We start from the raw sequence: 22565 nt of genomic DNA, 5'->3' as shown, positions 1-22565 counted from the left end.
GTCAAAAGATTAATCGCATCCAAAATAAAAGTTTGTGTTTACATAATATATGTGTGTGTACTCTGTTAATTATTATTTATATATAAATACACACACATTCATGTATATATTTAAGAAATATTTGCATGTATATACTGTATATACATGTATATAAACTCTAATATATATATAAATATAAATGTTTATATATATATATATAAAAAAATCTTAAATATATACATGCTTGTGTGTGTATTTATATATAAATAATAATTAACAGAGTACACACACATATATTATGTAAACACAAACTTTTATTCTGGATGCGATTAATCGCGATTAATCTTTTGACAGCCCTAGTTTTTAATAATAATATTATGTTTGTTTAATAACAACTATAATATAATCATATGATACAAAATATATGCAAAATTATTTGAGTGCATAAGATGATGCCTAATTTAATGCATAAAGTCACAATAGAAAATAAATATTGTTTGTATGTGTATTTTCATATGGTTTGATTATGATTAAAGGAGACTTGTTTTCACCTGAATCTCCTCCATTTAATTCTGACACGCTGCTTTTCTATTAACGTGCGTGGCCAGAGCCTAAACAGAGCAGAAAAAACGCAAGAGAGTGCAATTTTACAGCCATGTGGAACATCAGAGGCAGGCCTAATCTGTAAAAAGAAAGCCATCAAACAAGCCCAACTTCAGTAGTAAGTAGTGCAGGGTGCATTTTTCATGATTATTGTTGTTGTAGAGCAGAGACCTTCATGAATCAGTAGTCAGGTCGTTGCAGATTTGGCTTAGAACGTCTGTGATGAAAGAAGCTAGCTCTCTCTCTCTCTCTTGTTCTCTATCAAAACGTTTTTTGTTTTCCTAAACAAAGATTGTCATCAGTGGCATAACGCTGCAACTCTGAACATGTTCCAAATCAAGGCTATCCGAGAGCGCCGCTGCATTGTGCATCAATTATTTAGCTTATGTTGCTTTGTACAAACAAGCTCCCCTGGTGGGGAGATGGCTACCTGTGCACAGCCAATTACTTCAAAATGTTTCTCTCATTCATTATTGAGGCCGTAAATCTTGTACAGGTTGTTGTGCGCCTGACCTGGTGTGGAGTGGAGTGCGCTTTGCTTTGATCAGGACACAGCTGACTGGCGTGGACAGGGCCCAGACTCCAGGATCCTGATGTGAGCCGGAGAAGGGCACCACTGTTGCCGTTTCTCCACGGCTCTGTGTGCTTCCAGGATCCGTGGCAAGTAATTAGACCAGAGAGGCTGATCTCAGAGCTGTGTGGGTGTATATATCCCCTCCATAACATGCCCTTTTCCAGCACTGAGGGCCTCCCTCTCAGCCGCTCTGTCTGTTTGCTTGGCATGGCTGCTAAACGGCAGGAGGTGTATGTGAATACACGCATATGATCTGAGAAACGTACACGTGTAAAGCTGAGCTTTGGATGAATGCCTGTGGCCTTCCCGTTCGCTTCAGCTGGCAGATGGATTATGTGAGTAACCAAATATTCACACCAAATTCAATTTTCAAAAAGGCACAATATGTAAGATTTTTGGATTCAAATATAATATTTTGTTGACTTGTGTACTTTCATTATCCCAAATGTTTCCATGAGTGTTTAAATCCAGACAAATAAGCTATTTTCGCCAGGACGTGGACCATGTTCACGCGTTGCCTATCAATGACATCATACACGAGTTACCCTCGATTTCTGGTTTCATTTTGTAGAAACCATGGAAGCACCAAAGACACTATAATATATTGTGTGTTTTATTAGACAGGTGAGCAACTGTTTGAGACATTCATTGACAGAAAACGAATCATTATTATACAGCTCAACACAGTTAGTCTTAGTGTTTAAATCGGCTTTCTTGATTTACCGCGAGTACCATGTTTTACCATGCCTAATATCGCTCTAGCTCACTGCAGTGTGCAACAAGTGTCTCATAGTAGCCGCCGAGCGAACGCACAGAGTAGCATTATAACATAACTTTCAACACACTCAAATATATCTAATATGATAAAACAGCGCTGCGTTCCCCCACATACGCATGAGCGGAAGAAGCTGAAGCGTTCGTCCGCGGGATATTAAAAGCTCTGCGAAATCAAGGCATCATCAAACTACGCCTTTGTTTTGAATAAGCGACATCTAGTGGCTAAATCACCCAAAGATGAAAATTCTGTCATCAATGAAAATACTGCAATATTCCATAACAAACAAGAATTATCCATTTTGATTTCATGCCGACTTGTTTTAGAATTGTTTGGATACTCTACGGCTGCGTCCGAAACCTGGAAAATGCTGCCTTCGGAGGACACATTTCAAAGCAGGAAGGCACCAGGGCACGTCCGAATCTAATGTTAGCTTCACTTCCTTTCTCCAGAGATACCTTCATCTGATCAATTTTTGAAGGCAGCATATTTGTATCCTTCGCTGCCTTTGATATCCCACAATCCTGTGCTTTCCATTCTGTGACAGTTGAGCTGGAAAAAAAGATGGCGTCCGAAAGTTGCGTTTGGTCAGTTTGTGTGTAAATGTACGTTTTTACCAACTTTTTCTACTTCTGATGTCAATTCTAGCGAGAAATTACTAATGTAGTCATTCAATATTTCTTTAGTTCTCACCAAAGCTCTCTCTATTTTGCTGTAGCTCATTAAACTGTTACACTGCCTAAGAAGTCTGTCCGAAATGAGTTTCGTGAGGTGCCTTCATGCACAAACACTGCCTTACAAGTCATTGGCAACGAGTCAGCTGCCTAGGTTTTTGGACGCAGCCAACATCTCATACAAATATCTGCACTTTTTCACAGAGAATGAAGAAATGTTTTGGGCTTGGTATGAATTAACTTTTTAAAATTAAATAATTTATTAATTTATTAAATGTATAAAATCATACATTAAATACAATGATTAATTAATGAATTTAATTATTTTTTAAATCGTTACTGTTTATAAAAATAAAATCTTTATTTATTTATTTATTTATGTATTATTATTACTATTATTATTATTGATTATTCACATTTGTGAACATTACTCGCCTGCATATCTGATGACTGAAGCTGTCAAGCTTCAAAAAGCTTTAAAAATATTTATAGTTAATAGCTCAGACTGAATCTGTTCAATGAATCGGTTGATCCAGTTCACAAAACCAGTCTGAATGATTCATTCACAAATTGATCTGTTTTTCCATTTCAACTCAATGATTCGCCTGCTGTGGTTAACAGCTCACTTGAGAATCAATTCATGTAATGAATTATGGTAAACATTTTGGTTTGGTACTTTTATGCCCTTTTTGAAGGTTAAAATCCTCGGCTGAATCAGAAATCTCCCCCTATACCCTCAAATAGGGCATTATTTGAAGGGACAGCCATTTGTAGTGGTGTCCAAAACCATAGTGGCGTTATCGAGTGCACTCATTCTATCCCACATTGCACCGCAATAACGAGTGTACAGCCGATGTACACTCAACGACTGTCCGAATTCGCACACTCGTTTTCATTCACTCCTTCAAGTGAACTGTATTAGTGGACTAACATAGGGAATAGGGATTCAGACTACAGTTTCTGTTCATTGTAAATGCATGGAAAAGAGCGACCAGCACAGTCTTCAAAATGTCTCTTTTTGTGTTTTCCACAGAAGACAAAAGCCATACGGGTTTGAAACAACATGAGGGTGAATGAATGATAGATCATTTTGAGTGAATGTCCCTTTAAACAGCACGTTCTTCCAAGAAGACCGTTCCTGTGATTGATTTACTGTTAGCTGTTTGGGATTTAAAGCATTTTCTAAATATTAAGTTACTCCGTGGCTTTTGATTTTGGAAAATTGAATGCAGCTTTCTTGCCTGGTCAGAATGTAACTGCGATCTGAAGGTTGATGAGCTGAATGGCTTGTTTATTTTATGATGTTGTAATAGTACTGAGCCCTTTGTCTTTACAGCAACACTGATCCGAATGCTGTTTTGTCCTTTTTAAACATGCCCTTGTGTTTCTCACTCCGTCTTTAATGTCTGCCTGAGAGCCTGAGAGCATCAGCCTCCTCACTAGCAAACATCAGGATTTGAATTTAGTGTGTTTTAGTAGAGTGGGGCATTGACTTGAGATATGATTTAGGACAGAGAGCGAGAGAGTGAGAGAGATCTCATTCTGTCTGGGGTTTTGGCAGGAGGCCAGGCGGAGAGAAGTGAGCTGTTTGAGGGACGGCTCGCGGAGGGGGGTGAGTGCGGGGGATTGTGGGACAGGAGAAGATGGCGTTGAGCCTTGGCTCAAGTAATTGTGTGGCTCCCAGGTGATGAGGGCTTTTATGCCATTAACAGTGTCTATCCCTCCGCAGAGCGAGCCAGCTCTTTAACAAGACAGCGCTGCTAATTTCACAGCTAATACCGAGCCGTTCCACCTCAACGGGCCGCCCGCAGCAGGTGCAGCTGGGAAACGGCCGGGAGAGACGGAGAGAGAGAGAGAGAGAGAGAGTGAGAGTGAGAGTGAGTGAGAGAGTGAAAATGACCATTGTGCTTCAGCTGGTCAGGTGTTTTTTTTTTTTTTTTTTTTTGCTTCTGTTTGATTGAAGCTTGTAGTTTCAGTCATGAAGCTGGTTTAACCAGAGGAAATGACAACTTGACACTTTACTGAACCGTGTTGTTGTTCACCTTATAAAGTTATGATGCGATTATTTGGTCTATCACAGCAAAGTGCTCTAATTTTATACTGATAAAATCTTGATATTATCAACAATCAATATTCACGCCTGCTCGATTATAATAATAATGTGTTTAATAATAATAATTGCAAAGTTTAATCATCATAAAGTGAAAGTTTCTCATTTGCAAGTCTTTTTGAACTTGAACGGACCCGTGCAAGTCAAAATTCCCGTCTCAGCAAGTATCCTCGTAAACGCAATCGTTATGTGTTGTAAACAATTGAGAAAGAAAATGGATGCGTATCATTATATTGGATCTGTGCATTTGTCTTAAAGTTACAGTAGCCTAATAAACCCGCTGCTGTCTGTCACCAATGTTAATCAAACAACAAAAGAGAAAATTACTTTTGTAGTTTTAACAAAGATAAATTGTATTCATTAGATTTAATTAAAACAGTGAGTATAATTTAAATAAAATTTAGCAATTGAGCAATAAAATATAATTCAATATTATATATTAAAAAGAATTGATCATTGACTATGCAGTTATTTCACATTTGATTATTCAATGTCTGTACCTGAATAAAGTTAGATTTAACTGAAAAACATAAAGCACTGCTTATTTAATTAGTATCTATTTTCTATTTGTACTATTTGTTCTATTGTATTTATCTATGCTTTTCATTTGTTTATTATGTTCTATATAGATACACTACCCTACAAAATCACCCCAATCATCCTAGAATGATAATTTTTTTTTTCAATATTGTGCAGCCCTTGTATATACCTATAGAATAGAATAGAATAGAATAGAATAGAATAGAATATATATATATGTATATATATATATATATATACATATATATATATATATATATATATATATATATATAGTACCCTGGGAAAAGAGGATGGAGGAGACACATGAGCGTAAGCTCAAAAAATATCAAGGCCTTATCTTTGAGAGCCAGCAAAACGGATGGAAGGCCTGGAATCTACCATTAGAGCTCGGCTGCAGGGGTTTTGTTGGGCAGTCGCTCTGGAGAACCCTTGGACTGTTGGGGATTGAAGGGATGGCCAGGAAACTGCTGGTGGGCAATGTCACAAAACAGGCAGAAAAAGCATCTAATTGGATTTGGATACAGCGAGATGTGCGATGGCAGAGCCAACCTGTTGAAGGACTAGCTACGGCATAGAGTTGGTGGGTGGGCAGCAGGGGTAGATCCGGGACGCTGGATCGAGGTGTCGTGGGTTTAAATCGACGAAACACCAAGGAAAGGGGGTACCCATCTGACGACCTGCTGTAGCTACAAAACTCTTATGCAGCTGAGAGATGTAGCCAAGCCTTGACGTGGCCCAGGGAAGAGGGCGGTGCTTGAAAGGAGGAGAGAGGAGAGAGTGATGCCACTGGCTCACAGATGGTGTAGGGCAGAGTACCTGTAAAGGTGGACCAGTTGCGATGATCACATCGTATTTTGCATATATATATATATATATATATATATATATATATATATATATATATATATATATATATATATATATATATATATATATATATATATATATATATATATATATATATATATATATATATATATATATATATATATATATATTATTTACATTATATATTCAATTATGCATTATTTCATATATTAATAATATTGCAAATAATATTCATTATGTTAATTATAATGATTTGTTTGATTGAAGTCAGAGGTTTCAGTATTTTTCACAAAATGTATTGTATACTGTATTCTGTGTATGTGTATTCTTGAGGTAACAAAGGAGATTTATGTTTCACAATGTCAGGTTTTTTTTGGCTCACACAGGAGAGAATGTGCAGAAGTGAAGGCTGGGTGTTTTGTGTTGGCGATTTGGCTTTTCAAGCACCGCTTTTGCCATGTAATCGCATTGCGTCGGGCTTACCTGTGCCGCCCCCAATGGGTTTATTCACAGCTAACGGGATTTGCTGCGGTGCAGAGATCCGGCAACAGCACTGCTCTCGTGGCTTTCCACAGCCCTCTTAATTACACACTGACAGGAGATCAGCGCTGACAAGCCCACCCTCTGATCGCAAGAGAGGGGCCCCTGTGGGCCCCTGCACAGCTCAGCTCCCCACACAATTTAAACCCGGCTTACCATAGACCATATACAGATAACTTTACAGTTATGCTGGTTTTGAGTAGCGTACTGGTGTCTTATGGCTTTCTTTCTTTCAAATGTGTTAATACTGTAGTTTTAGAATATTAAATATGTAGGGTTGTACATATGATTTCAAAGCAATGTACCCTTGTGTTAAACCTGGATGAGTTTCTTTTTTGTTTTTTAAGTAGAATGAGATTTTCTTTTCCATGCAATGAAAGTGAATGGGGACAGAGACTGTCAAGCTCTAAAAATGAGAGCGAGACATTGGGTTGAAGGGTATATTTCTTCCTTTAGCTTGTGATTCAGCTGGTATAATACAGCACGCCTCCTTCTCTTTGGCTCTGACACGAGTTTCACTTTGTACAAGCAACACTGTGACCTTTTCCTCTGACAACCTCTCTTTGTCCAGCCAGTCAGGTCACCCGTGTGCTATAAACAGCCAATCACACGCCCACAGCCCCTCTGACACCGCACGAATCTGCTGGGCAATCGCCGGCCATTGAGATGTCATGTCTGTTGAGAGATAAAACGTGGGAGCACTATGGGATTCTCTGGGATTTTTTTAAAGCTTGTTTTTGAAGAGCTTCAGCATTAAAATCAGTTCTTCCTGTTTCAAAGCATTATGGGATGTTTTGGAATGGAACTTCTTGTCCGAACCGACCCTTTCAATGTGGAATAATATGATTTAGGTTTTATTATTGGCTAAAATGTGATTTTTTTTTTTTTTTACTAAATTGATGCCTGTTTTCTGCTGTTGCGACTCTGGAGTTTATGCAAACATTGTGCGGTTATTTTCTGCCACTTTCCCTTCTGTCTAAAGCTAAACAAAAAGAGACAATAAATTGCTTTTAGCTAAGAGAGACTGGTCTTTATGAAAGTGTTCAGCAAATTGCATTCTGAGTGTTATGAGAGTGTATGCCTCTCTGTGACAAGAGGGGCAATTCACTGTGAATGTGGCCTTCCAGAAAGCCTTCAAATGGGTTTACAAGGCAGCTGTAAGACAGACAGTCGCATGGAAGGACTTGAAAAAAAAAAAAAGAAAAGATTATGGCTTCACCCTGCATAATTTGTAGGTATTATTTTTCAAACTGACCTCATGATTGGACTCGTAATCAATATGTACAAGCCATTGTAAGAGGTAAAGAAAAAACTGAGGACAGGGTGTAATCTCATACATTTTAAAGGGGACCTATTATGCCCCTTTTTATAAGCTGTAATATAAATCGCATGTGTCTGTGAAGTTTCAGATCAAAATACCCTACATACCATTTATTATTGGATGTTTTAAAAGCCCCTTGATGGGTGGCAGCAAAAACATGCTGTTTTCGTGTGTGTGTCTTTAAATGCAAATGAGCTGCTGCTCCCCACCCTCTTTCCAGAAAAGGGAAGAGCTTTTCCAGTTTGTGCTTGCTTACTACAGCAACAGAAATCACACAGCGAATATATGGAACACGCATATTTTCCATATATTGAGTATAAAATGAGTGTTTGCTAATCGCCTTTCTGAATGTGCTTGTTAGCACACGCCGTATAAGTAATGTGGCTAAAGTTACCATTGTCTCTGACTGTATTCACAGAGACTAGAGCTATGTCGTTCTGTTGCTCTTTGCGTGTTGGCGAAATGACCAGCACGCAATATTTTAGTTTGATTAATGTTTTTTTTATTTAATATTTAGTGTTATTAGGGGATTGTATGGTACTAAATTATATTTATGTTGTAGTTATAATAAATCGAAGCGAAAAAGCGAATATTTCGTGTGCGAATAGCGAATAGTGAACACGGATTTGCGACGTCTGTGACGTTTCAGAGTTCCAACATTCCAAAACATTCGCAGGCGACAGCTGAGCAAACATGGACACTTCATCATCCAGTGAAGACGAGCTTTTCATTTTATTTAAAAGACCGAAATTAAGGTTTTGTGTGCACCCAGTCTTAAAGAACAGAGAGTCTGAAGAGGAGTATGCTAATATTGAACAGGAGCTAAAAAATGTATCATGGCCAGCTCTGCACTTACTTTCGAATGTCTGTGGGAAAATTTGAGGAGCTCCTCCAGAGACAGTAGCACCGCATCTGACGAGACAAACACACACTTCAGGAACCAATCGATCCAGAGCAGTTGTTTCCAGCTATGTTTCCAGTTGAGTCACAATGTAAACATTTAAGTGCCACAGACGTACCGACGGAAACGCATTCACTTTCCATAGTCGCAGACACAAGGTTTCGAAAAAAATCTATGAGTTTTAACTCAAAAGTGTTAGGTTATGTTATCGTTGTCTGTAGCCTACAGTGGGCAAACACAGCTACAGCTGTACAGCTGTAACTACAACTACAGCTGTAATCTCGTGAGAAATGCGATACCTGGCAACGGTAGTGGTCGCATTAGCGGATAATGAGACACTCGCAAACGACTGACATCTCTCTCTTTTCAAACAGATTACATAAACACAGAATATTTGTTTTCGATTTGATTTACATTATTTAAAACCTGACATTTCAACGTTTCTTTAGACATATGTCTCATGTTTGTGTGATGAGTTTTCACTCAGCTACAGGTCATTTTCTGAAGAGAATCAGATTAGACATCATTGAGAGAGAGGCTGCAGATCGCGCATCATGTTTGTTTTCTTTATTTTGCAAAAAGAAAAACATTTTGTTTTTATTGTGACTGTACACAAATAAAAGTAAAAACTTAATAGAATATAATGATGTATAACACTTGCCTGAATGATAAAGATCGACAGAGTTATTTGAGTCTCTTTGGCACTGATAAGAAAAAAGCGTGTTGATCGTGCCGGCGCGCCGGCCGAATCAAGGCGGTTAATGTTGATTGGACATTTCGTCACCATTGTATGTGATTGGTTGAAGCCTTTTCTGTCGCCGCTAGAGTAAAAAAAATCGTCATTGAATCGGAAAAAATAAATGTCGTTTTTTTCGCCACAGCACATTCGCGTTCGGTGTGGAAGCACTCATTACACAAACAGCTGATCAAAAAATAAAACCATTGCCCTAGTTATTTGCGCGTCAAAATCAGTGTGAAAGGACCTTTAGACTTAAAGTTGCTGTGTGCCAACAATATGCCGAATATGGCAACTAGGATAGAATATACGTTTACATTACGCCTCCACTCTAGTTTTGCTTTTTATAGAAATAAAAACAATTTAATTCAGGTGGATGACAGTCGCTTCAATGCCATCAGCTCAACCAACACGAGCTGTTCGAGTTGTAAATAGTGCGCTGATCACGTAACGAGAACACATTGAGCGTGTGTACGAATGTGTTACATGTTAGTGAACTAGGCCGTGGTGGAGGATTCGTTGCACAGCAGAAGTGTCAGACTTATATTTTAAAATGCGCACCAATCCCTATTCACAGAGTACGCACGATCGCGAAATTGAAAGTGAAAGTAAACAGGAGTGCGCATTCAAACGCGATTTCAATACGTTACCACTGTTTGAAAGTGGCTCTCTGAGGCACGCGAATATCTCCCAATATAAAAGCGATCTCGTTGTAACCATCTCTTAGATCGGTATAATGCTTGAAGAAAAATATGGTCTCTATTTGCACTTTGAATATTGAGTACTTTGATTATGGTATTATGGTTATTGTTTGCACTTAATATCTATGATCAATTTGTGGGAAGGAATTCAGTAAGGAGTTCAAAAGAAGCTCATGTGCTGTTCTAAGGTCTGAAGAGACAATCGTACAGGAAAGAAGCCAGTCAGTTGAGTTTTTGGCAAAACCTTTACAGTGCTTGTTGTCTTTTACTGCATATGATAATTCATACTCAGGAAGCAGAACTGAAATGATGCAGTCTTTGCAAGGGACTTGCCTAATCAAGTCAAGTGCAAACACCATGTAAAAGTGAATTTTGCTTTAATATATATAAACACATCTAAAATAAGTTTGTGTTTAAATAAGATATGTGTGTACTGTGTATAATTATTATGTGTATTAATATAAAATACACACATGCATGTATACAATTTGAATTTGTTTATATATACAATTTGTATTTATCTATAAAATAAAAATGATATAAATATATATACAGTATACACATACAAATATTTCTTAAATATATTAATGTATATGTGTATATTCAAATACAGATAATAATTACACACGCATATATTATGCAAGCACAAACTTTTATTTTTTGATGCGATTAATCACGATTAAACGATTTAACAGCACCAATATATATCTATAATTATTTAAAATCTAATTAATATTTTTCTTTATATGGAAGGATTGGATGTACCTTGATGCATTCCAACATGCGCATACTGGTGGAGACAGCAACTTTTGACCGGTTTTGCAAGTTTAGGTTTCATTAACATGCATTTTTGAATAGTTGAAATCTGGTTTAGAGACTAATTCATCATATTAAGGTTGGCTAGCTGTTCAGATGAAATACTGAGCATAACCAATGCAAACACCAGCCTCTTGTTTAGTAACGGAGTGGCGCTTGCTGATGTATGACAGTAGCACATCTATAGATCTCCTGAACTGACGTCCATATTAATGAAGAATGTCAATGTGTTCCCAGCACACAAACACAAACGCACACGCAAACACATATACACACACACACAGACACACACAAACACACACACAGGACAAACTAGCAGTCGAATGACAGAACTTTGAGGGCATTGAAAGCAATGGACACTCGCATCAGAACCAGATCCATTTTACTGATTGAGAAGGAAGTACGCACAGACCTTGAAGGGAATTAGTTTGCCGTGCGAGACGTAACCTTGCACTTAACGATGCACGTCTGAATGCAGCTAACCTATGATTCAGTATATAGTGCCACTTTCTGTAGGCTCTAGTTTGTGATATTACTTTTATAGTTGTTATACTTAAATAAAAAAAGGGTTTTCATGCTCTTTTGAGATAAGAGTTTGATGTAGTATATAGAACACAAAACCCCTGCCCAACGACCAAGTTTACAATATCAATGCCTGTTCAGTATCCAGCAACTAGATGGGGGCGTTGCTTCTCATTTCACATGCAAAAAAGTTTGCCATTCATAACAGAGCTCATTTATATACAGAATCTTAAAGTACAGTAAACGGCTTGTTTAATTCTAAGGGTCAGAGAGAGTGGAAAATGTGAACGTGAATAAATAACTTGTTTTTGCTGCAAACAACCTTGTGGAACAAGATGCAATCTTTAAAGTTATTTTAGTGAAAAGTGTTTTCGTCAAATTGTATATGAAATAAAGTCGTTCTGAGAGTAATTTACATTCTGGCTGATTAAAACGGCTCCATCTAATTTTGACCAGTCATATGACACACTGTATGTATAACCAAGTCAATGAGAATATTAATGAGGTTACCAAGGAGATAGCATTTACTTTAATTAGAAGAACCAAGACTATGGCCTTTTTTACTGCGGCATGGCGAAGAGTCACAAAAGGAATTGATTGGTTTTGGCATTTAGTCTCTGATCAAGTGTCATCTATTGCTTCAGGAGGCAAGAAGATAATCTAAAGTGACATTTCTCTTCTGCCTGATTTTTCTACACTGATGAAGGCAATTACCTCAACCCTAAATGATCATTTGCAGAACTTTCAGCCTCTTGATGTGTGTGTGTGTGTGTGTCAGATTTGTTAATTTACTACTGTATATAGAGTACTACGGTCGATCACAAGGTAAGGTACAAATGTCTTTAAAAGCATTCTTAGAATCTGATTCTGATATATAAGCAGGCTTATTAAATTAAGTATTTAGTATCTAAATCCCTAATAACATAGAGCATTTTAAACCATCTACAAGACATTGCTGTTTATATCCATACCTCTCAAATATTTTTAATGTATCAGAAAAAGACATGCGATTTATTTATTTACAATGTTCTTCAATTTGCTAACCTAATTTAAGTTATTTATATCTTCATATCATTGTTCAACATGAAATCGAAATTGACCCCGTTTACTTTCTTAGCACACTTTTCTAGTTTTATTGTAAGTCTTTCATTGGTTCATGATATTCTGAAGGAACAAACGTTTATCTTCAAACTTTAAATTAAATTAATAACTTGATCTGCTGCTGAAACAACAACATTTTAGCAACTGATGTTATTAACCCTCTGGGGTTCTTCGGGTCAAAAATGACCCGAAGCGTTTTATAATTTTTTTTTTTTTTTTAAATGGTCCGAAACTTGGTGACTTTATTGGTACTTGGTATATGAACACCCAAAAAAATTGGGGACAGGATTTGAAAAGTCTAAGTGGTCGTAAAAAAAATTGTCACACTCAGGACCTTCGGGTCAAAATGACCCCCATAGGAAATTAATGGGAAATGGCAAAAATATGAAAATACAGAGTTTTTTTTGCATACAATCTACAAATCAGCCAGGATGCTGAAAAAAAGGACTCAACAGTGAAGGGTTGAATCTCTAAAACATCAAGAGTGCAAAACAGACAAAAAAACTCACACACTCACACACAAAACACAATTAGCTTTTGAAATGGCACGCATTAATTTGTGTGTGCATGTGTTTTTGTGTGGATAAGTGTGTGTGTGTGAGTTTTTTTGTCTGTTTTGCACTCTTGATGTTTTAGAGATTCACCCCTTCACTGTTGAGTCCTTTTTTCTGCATCCTGGCTGATTTGTAGATTGTATGCACAAAAAAACTAATTTCCCATTAATTTCCTATTGGGGTCATTTTTGACCCGAAAGTCCTGAGTGTGACTATTTTTTTTTTACGACCAGTTAGACTTTTCAAATCCTGTCCCCAATTTTTTTGGGTGTTCATATACCAAGTACCAATAAAGTCACCAAGTTTCGGACCATTCCATTCCAGCTACGATTTTTTTTAAAAAATTATAAAACGCAAGATCCACTATAGTGGTAAAAATGTGCTATTGCGTGATAAAAATGCTCAATGTGTCCACCGGATGGCACCGATCTCATTTAAAAAACTGCTTTCATGTGGCCTAGGCTTGACTCTAAAATGAAATACAGCTATAATAAAAAAATATAAATATAAATATAAATATTAATTATAAATCATAAAATTATCTCAAAACACCAAAAAAGAAAAGAAAAATATATTTAATTGATTTTACTCCAATCTTTTTTATCTTAATCCCGCCCTCCGAAGGTCCTGAGTGTGACCCATAAATGAAGAACCCCAGAGGGTTAAGCCACTCCCATCGAATCAAATGACTCCATTCTGGTAGGCCACGCCCACGTTTCATGATACTTTCAGCTTCTGATGGATACAATCAAATCCTGCCCTATGTTTACTCTGAATTACATCACATTACATAAGTAAAATGATCGATTTTTGTCTTTCTGATGAAAATGATGTTGACACCGATTGGCTATTTACCGTTACAGGATGTTTTCATGTGCATAAACTCAAACCCTTCAGGATGCATAAGCTCTGAAAAGGTTTATGGCACATTTATGTTCGTTGCAGATAATCTAGGAGTATTTTTATACCAGCCTGGAAGCAGAAAACAGCAAAATCATAAATTTGTGCTCAGAAAACAGGCCGTTCAATAACACAACACTCATTACTCTAGAGCCGCTGCCGTTAGTCCACGCCACAAAACAAAGCTCTGTCCTATTTCCCTGAAAGGTCCCGCGCAGGGCGCGTGGTATCACCGTGATTTTGTGTTTGTCGCATTTTCCCGTAGTACGTAATAAATATGTCACGAAAATGAAGGTCACCTAACCTTGGTGTATCAAGACGTATTTGGCAGGACAGCATAATGCCTTCCAAGTTTGTGGAACAAATGAAATTCTGCTGCTCTGTTGCACTTTGCATCCAAACAACCATTACAACTGGCTTTATATACTGTCTGAGCAGCAGACCATCAAATGGAGTTTTTATTCTTGTGCTGGAGCACTTCACACCATCGAGAATAGAAATCCATCGCTCATATGCAAAGGCGTGGAGCAAATCTATATTTGATGTTGAAATGGTAGTTTCATACAGGATTAAAATTGATCACGTGAGGCGTCTTTGGTGGTCTTTTGGAGGTAATGGGCAATCAGGCCTTTTTTTTTGCTGGATGTTGCTTGGGAATTATTGAGCGTTACTAAAGCAGAGTAGGAATTGTGAGGCTACATCAAGATTGAGCACTCCAGAATATGTTTGTGTACTGTGTCACGGCTCCATTTCATATTTTATGTTGCTTTTTGTTCGTTGATAAAATGTGAAGACAATATCCGCTGATTTTCTTCTCCAGCAACAGTCGTTTTTCATCCATCAAGGCATTCTTCTCTCCCCATCTTTCGGCACTTGCTATAACTGATTTAGCATTTATGGTGGTAAAAAATTAATCTAAATGTCGGCCAACAGGGAACGCAGAAGCTCTGGGCTGATTTATTTCCGACTTAATTCAGAATGGCTTGACATGATGAACGCTACAGAAAGTGGGCAGTTGTGTTTTGGAAGCATTAAAGCGGCTGTTGTGAGTTGTTTGATTGAAAATCATAAATCAATGGGCTCAAACCTTGGACCAAAGCACTGAGACCGTAAACACCAGGAAGCCTGTGCCGTGTGCATTATTAGCTGATACACGGAGTTCATGCATATTTACTTGTGCTTAAAGTGAACGAAAATAATGTGCTTTATGAATAAAAAGCTGTTGAATCTGATTTATATACATTTGAATACATTTTAAGGGTGCTTTTAGAGTGTTTGTGCCTTATACTGTGGCTGTGTCCGAAATCACCCCCATACTCTTAAATAGGGCACCATTTTTAGGGGAAAGCCATGGGGCTGGACCAGAATATTAGAATATTTGTTCGATGGGTTGGTATTCGTGTTTTTTTTGTTTGTTTTTCTTGCACACCTGCCATCCCCCTCGAAACGGTTCTCATTCGCACCTGCATATGTTTACACTATAAAATCTGGCAAAATACAATATTTTTTTTTTTTTTTTTTTTTTTTTACACAATTATTTTATAGCCTAGCAGTTTTTAATAGGATGGACAGTTGAATTAGCCTGGTCTTACCAGACTCTCATACATTTCATTTGTACAGAGAGTCTGGCCACTCTCCATTGACAAGCATTAACTTCCTTGAAGGCGGGTACTGTTGAAGTTTAAAACTATTGGATCTGCCCAGAGCCACTCTGGATCGCTAACGTTTGGTCGTGACGTATGTCATGCGCCGTTCGTTCGCCTTTTGTTTCTCACATGGAAGTCCGTAAAAATAAATGTGCACGCCACCTCAGTGATAAAACCTAAAACCCGTGCATTCGGATTGTGATTTATTCACGGTGGAGGGGAGAGTTTTGTGATCGGGAACGCGCTGCTCACGTGGTCCGTAACATGATTGTATGCTGTAAATAAAATGTCATATGCTTGGTATGATAACAATAAATGCTGCCGTAAAAAACGTCCCAATTCAAATGTTTACGTGCTTTTCTTCTTTTTATTTTTTGAGCGGTGATGAAATATATTGCTCTTGTAAATACTTGCCATCATTTAAAGAAATACAATTACAATTACAGCGAAGTGCAACCGCACGGTGCTCTGCAGTGGTCAAAAAGGATATAAACAGTGAATTTTGAAGTGATATATTCTCAGAGATGTGGATTCGGACAGCAAGTAAATTACCACACGACCTGGTGTTTGTCAAAAGCAGTAGGTAATTCAATGACAATACCTTCCGATCCCACGAGAAACAATTATCGTCCGAATAGGGCTTCAGCTAACTCCTTCACCACTAACGGAGCGAGCTGGAAAATCAAACTTTTCCCGAACCCCGTGGGGAGGAGGACCACAACATCATGGCCACTAGTGTTGTTTTTGGCGGCCTGTTTTCATTTTAGTTTTAGTCTAGTCTTTGTGTCAAGCAGTCATTTTAGTTTTTATTAGTTTTAGTCATAGTCATACTCTTTTTAGTCTAGTCAAGTTTTAGTCGACTAAAAGTCTGAGCATTTTAGTCTTATTTTAGTCAGAATTATCTATGACTATTTTCGTCTAGTTTTAGTCGACGAAAACTAATGACATTTTAGTCAAGTTTTAGTCAATGAAAATTGTATTTTAGTCTCTTTTTAGTAATGCAATTCTATTTAACCCAGTCAATATAGTATAAGTACGTATTATAGACAAAACCAAAATCTTCTTTTAGCCAAACCCATTTCAAACAATGTTATCTTATTATATTATTGTTACCTTATAGACTCAAGAATACATCCATTCCAGACACGGAAGACGCTCTGATTTGAAGTTACAACATATTTATTTTACCAACTAAACAAGTACACACACATACATTTAAATAAAATAAATAAAAACATTGAGATGTCTCTTAAGGTTTGTGGTGTTTTTTCCTGTGATTTTTGTGGCCACATTTCTCCCCATCTATTTCCACAACACCCGTTTTATTTTCCACTTCAATGTAATAAAAGTTTTTCCAAATGTCTTAATAAGAATAAATGCATATTTAATTTAATAGGAAAATAATATCCAAATTATTATTTAATTATTTATGTTTAAAATTAGACCCACATTATAGTTAAAATGTTTTTCTGTCTTGTATTTTATCTCAAAATAAAGGATGTAATTTTATTCCACATGGAAATTAGTGGAAATAAGTGAATATAGCCTCTTATTCGCTTAAGAGGTATTCATAATGCTGCGGTTATTTTAACATATATAATTGCTGCCGTTATAACGGCACATTTAAAATGTTTACGTGCTTTTCTTTCTTTCTTTGTTTGAGCGGTGATGAAATATCTTGCTCTTGTAAATACTTGCCAATATTTCAGTAATACAAGTCTAGATCTTTAAAATGCATCAAAATAACAGCGAAGCACAACCGCACGGTGCTCTGCAGTGGCCAAAAAGGATATAAACCGTGAATTCTGAAGTGATTGAAAACTCAGAGATGTGGATTCAGACGGCACCCCACGACCTTGGTGTTTGTCAAACAGTAATTCAGTTAGGTAATTCGGCCGGAGATTTTTACACGGGTGGTGGGAGAAAAACACTGATATTCTGCATTAAGACGACAATAAAATCACTGACTAGCTCCTGTAAATAATGAAGACACCTTACGACCGCAGGACAAACAATTACCGTCCGAATAGGGCTTACGAACCCCAACTGGCCGGCCATAGGACCCGTTCACTCACCGGAGACGCCGCGCGAGTGGGGTTTGAAGAGAGTGATGTGGCCTGCGTCTGCGCAGTGAGACCTGATGCAGCCCCTGATTGAGACGCACAGAAATACTGCAGAATAAAAACACGACTTTTCGTCTCGTCTCATTTTCGTCAACGAAAATGAAGAGACATTTTAGCATAGTTTTTATTTTGTGAATCACATTTAGTCTCGTTTTTATTCGTCATCGTCACATGACCAGCATTTACGTTGCGTCTCGTCTCGTTTTCGTCACGTTATAAAGGTTCGTTGACGAAGATATTTAGTCATACTTTTCGTTGACGAAAACAACACTAATGGCCACCAACAGAACTCAGCCAAGATTGTTCTTGCTCCGGCTTTAACTTCTGGATATTCGGCAGTTATGCCTCAACGGAATGAATGGCTTCGCTCGCATCTTTTCTCCGCCGCCATTACTGAACTACAACTCAAACTAGCGCACGACATCAACGTCATCGTTCTCAGCCACTCCCTCTGTTCGTTGATTGGACCGGTTAAAATTTGATCGGAGAAAACCTAGGAATAAACTGCAGTCCCAGACGGAGTACTGAAGGAAAATGAAAATTGAGCGGAAGTACGTAGGAGGGCGGAGCCAGGCTCCCAATCTCGTTATACTTAATAAATATATTTGTTTCTCAGTCTTCCCTGAAACGAAGTATTCTATGTCTAGAGCACACAACTGCACAAGTTTATATGGAAGAAGCGCATGCATGAGCTTGCATTTTGGGTTAAGCTGCGTTGGTTTGACATTGTGGAAAATAGAATAATAGAATAAATAGAATCTAAATGTATTAGCCTTTTTACCCGTTAGGGATGTGACATTGAGAGAATGTTCCCTCACCGTCACATTGCAGTGCTTGTGCACTGAGCGGCTGTGAACGAATGCAGCCGTGCGCAGTTTACTTTCGGTTTGCCAATTCGGGGGCGGGTTGCTTGAATTGTGGGTTGATTAGTCTATTATTCTTAATGAAAAACACAACAACAAAACAGTACAATGACAAACCTCCTTAAATAAGCGCTTTTACATTTCGCTTTGAAACCAAATCTTCCGCGATCATCTTGTCATTCAGCTTCTCACTCTCGTGATGAATGAACAGTGTCCGTTCTCGGAGCATATAAGCCCTCCCCATGTGAGGCGCGCCGCTGAGAATCTCGAGATTCCTGCCTTTATTAGAGAGAAGAATATGTTCAGCTCCTTCCCTCCGAAGCTTCGAATATTCGATGTTGATTACTACCAAAGCTTCGAAGCTCAAAAAATGGAATTCGGACCAGCCCTAGAAAGCCATTTGTAATGGTGTCCGAAACCATAGTGGACGTTATCCTGTGCACTCATTCAATCCCACAATGCACCGCAAAAAGAGTGTATAACCGGTGTATCAATGACTAAAGAATACCCACAATGCACTGTGAGAGTCGTGGCAAATGAATTCCCTAATATTTAGTAATATAAATATTTCACGGGCATCGACTGCGCATCAGTGCTTCTCTCAGAATGCGTCTTTTCACAAGATTTTTCACAAAAAGTCAGGGCTAAAATTGTTGCTCTAGCTGAAAGAAATTACATTTTTATATATTATTTTATTTTAGTTTTGTTTCAAGTAACGGAAATGTTTTTTTAGAGTTTTAGTTGATGATGATAATAGCCCTGCACATATAATAAATTGATAGCTATTTATTTGATTAGATATATATTTAAATAAATTATTAAGCCGATTCTTGATTTTTCTAGTCACTGACTTACTAATTTATATAATCTTTTCTTTCTAACCTTTTGTATAACTCTGTAACAAAACACTTCCAGTGTTGCTAGCAATTGCTGCCAGAAAGGGACTAATTTTATCCCGAAGGAAATAAATAAAGAGAAATGCTCACTGCAGAGTTGTAAATCACTCGATTTAAAGTAAACAGAAGCACTTTGAGTCAGTAGTCATAATTTATAATATATCATTGTTTTGTGCAGGCATGTGTGGGAGCGTGTGTATATTTTGGGCGTTTTCGGTCTAGCATCGTTTCGAAGCTCAAATGCTGGTGAGGTTAGCTCAGTGTTGTGTTTGTTTCTCTTTGTTTAAGCGCTTGGCAGGGAAAGAAGATCTCTGGCCGGTCGTCTGTGTCTGTGGTAAAAAGGCAGCAATAAAAGTCATTCACAGGGGCGTCTCACGAGACCCCGGGCCAAAGCTAATCACAACTTCGACCCACTTCTGGATTCCAATGACTGAATCAATTGAGTTGAGGTCTCCCGACGGAGCACAACAAAGTCGGTGTGACTGCAACTTTAGCCTGCCGCGGCCCAGCGCCACAACACCGCGGTTGCCTGCCCCGTCTGTGATTGGCACAGAGGTGTGCTCTTGATACTATATACAGTCAATAACAAAGAGCCAGGCACAGCTATTGAGTTCAGTTACAGACCGTCTCTCCTGGGCCTTTTGTTTGGCTGGGAAAAGCAGTGTTGAAAAGAGAAAGGCATGTTGGGATATAAAGCTACAAATTACAATGGAGATGAATTGGGTTACATGTGTGTATAATGAATAGAGGCTAATATTATTGGATCTGTCAGTTGCAACCATGGTTTACCCTCTGCTTATGATGTAATACTGTCACTAACAACACATATTATTTGGTTTTCTTGTATATGAACATTATTTTGTACTGTGACTGTTTTCAACATTGATAATAACAAATCAGCATATTATAATGATTTCTGAAGGATCATGTGACACTGAAGACTGGAGTAATGACGCTGAACATTCAGCTTTGCCATCATAGGAACAAATTACATTTTAAATTATATTAAACTAGAAAACTAGTTGTTTTAAATTGAAATAATATTTCACAATATTACTGTTTTACTATTTTTCTAATTTAAAAAAATGCAGCCTTGCTAAGTGTAGTAAAGGTTGTTTGTACGGGAAGAAGGAGGCGGGAACCGGCGGACATTCAAAATAACTTTTAATTAAACAAACACAAACTAAAATGGCGGCGACAGCCCCTCGCGGACGACTGTCGCCTACATACAAATAAACACAAAATGAAAATAATAAGCTGCAGCCCCTCACGGTCGACTGCAGCAACACATAACAAAACATAAATAAAATACAACATAAAATCCAGGCCTGGTCCTCTCTCGTCCCTCACTGTCGTCGCTCCTCCTTTATAGTCCCTCACTCCTCCGCGAGGGCCGAGATCGCTGCGGCGCGCAGCTGGCGCTCATCCTCCCTGATGAGCGCCGCCTCGTCCCGCCCTCACGGTCCCTCGGCCTCGCTGTTCGCCACATACCCCCAACGCCCTTCGCAGGCCGGGGGGTACTCCCGGGGGGGCCGATCACGGCGGCCGCGGGACCTGGGGGTAAGAACAGCAAGGTGAGAGAACGGAGCGAGGAACATGAGGAGCGACAGAGACGAGAGAGTGGAGAGAGGAGGAAAAAAAATTATAATTCTGGTCCGGTTCCCAGACACACTGCCGCTCGGTCCTCAGCCAGCCGTGAGGCTCTTCCTCGCGGTGCCATGCGGTGGTACTGGACGGCCGGTGGACGGCTCGACACTCCTCCACCCCCTGGCGGCCGGCGGTGGCTCCTCCTTCTGAGGGCGGCTGGAAGCGAGTCCCCGTCCCGCGCTCCCTGCTCCTCCCCAACCTGGCGGACGGCAGCGCTCCGGCTCCTCCCCAATATGGCGGACGGCAGCAGGCTTCGGCTCCGGGCAAGCGCTGGGGACTCCTTCGCCCCCTCGCGGACGGCAGCCACCCCACCTCGACCCAGGGGCACGGCAGCGAACTCTCCGTCCCACCGACCTTCATCCGCTCCAGCACCACCGCTTCGGGCAGCCGCTCGCGGACTTCTCTCCTCCGCGCTGCCCGAACTCCGCGGCACCGCGATCCCCCTCAGCTGCGAGGGCTCTTCGACAGCGCGTCCCTCCTTCCTCCCGGGTTTCGGCACCACTGTAGTAAAGGTTGTTTGTACGGGAAGAAGGAGGCGGGAACCGGCGGACATTCAAAATAACTTTTAATTAAACAAACACAAACTAAAATGGCGGCGACAGCCCCTCGCGGACGACTGTCGCCTACATACAAATAAACACAAAATGAAAATAATAAGCTGCAGCCCCTCACGGTCGACTGCAGCAACACATAACAAAACATAAATAAAATGCAACATAAAATCCAGGCCTGGTCCTCTCTCGTCCCTCACTGTCGTCACTCCTCCTTTATAGTCCCTCACTCCTCCGCGAGGGCCGAGATCGCTGCGGCGCGCAGCTGGCGCTCATCCTCCCTGATGAGCGCCGCCTCGTCCCGCCCTCACGGTCCCTCGGCCTCGCTGTTTGCCACACTAAGCTTAAGAGACCCCAACATTTTGAAAGGTAGTGCATTTTAGTAATTCCAAGCGATCTTTCAATTAAAGTCAACCCATTTAACTTTGGAATGTGACCAGGGCTTGACTAAATTCATTATTTTTCGCTGCTTATTGCGCTAAAACAGTCAAATACGCACAAAATAATGTCAAAATGCAGATCTTGGCGAGTTTTCACATAAACACAGTCAGTTATGTTTTATGTGAACTTAAACAGTTGACTAAGAAAACGCATGTGTAACAGTATAATGGATTCGTGCATCCGCTTTTAAAGTGACAGCAGCCTAATATACCTGCTGTTA

General features: G+C 39.1%; 1 protein-coding gene across 1 annotated transcript in view; it reads left to right on the top strand.

The window, feature by feature from the left end:
* npas3 (neuronal PAS domain protein 3) overlaps positions 1-22565 on the top strand; it is a 408670-nt gene that overhangs the window by 125118 nt on the left and 260987 nt on the right. The window lies entirely within an intron of this gene.

This window comes from Gobio gobio, assembly GCF_949357685.1.
Source record: "Gobio gobio genome assembly, chromosome: 13".
Classification (NCBI taxonomy): Eukaryota; Metazoa; Chordata; class Actinopteri; order Cypriniformes; family Gobionidae; genus Gobio; species Gobio gobio.
Note: the sequence above shows the minus strand (reverse complement) of the source record. Positions and strands in the feature narration are given on the sequence as shown.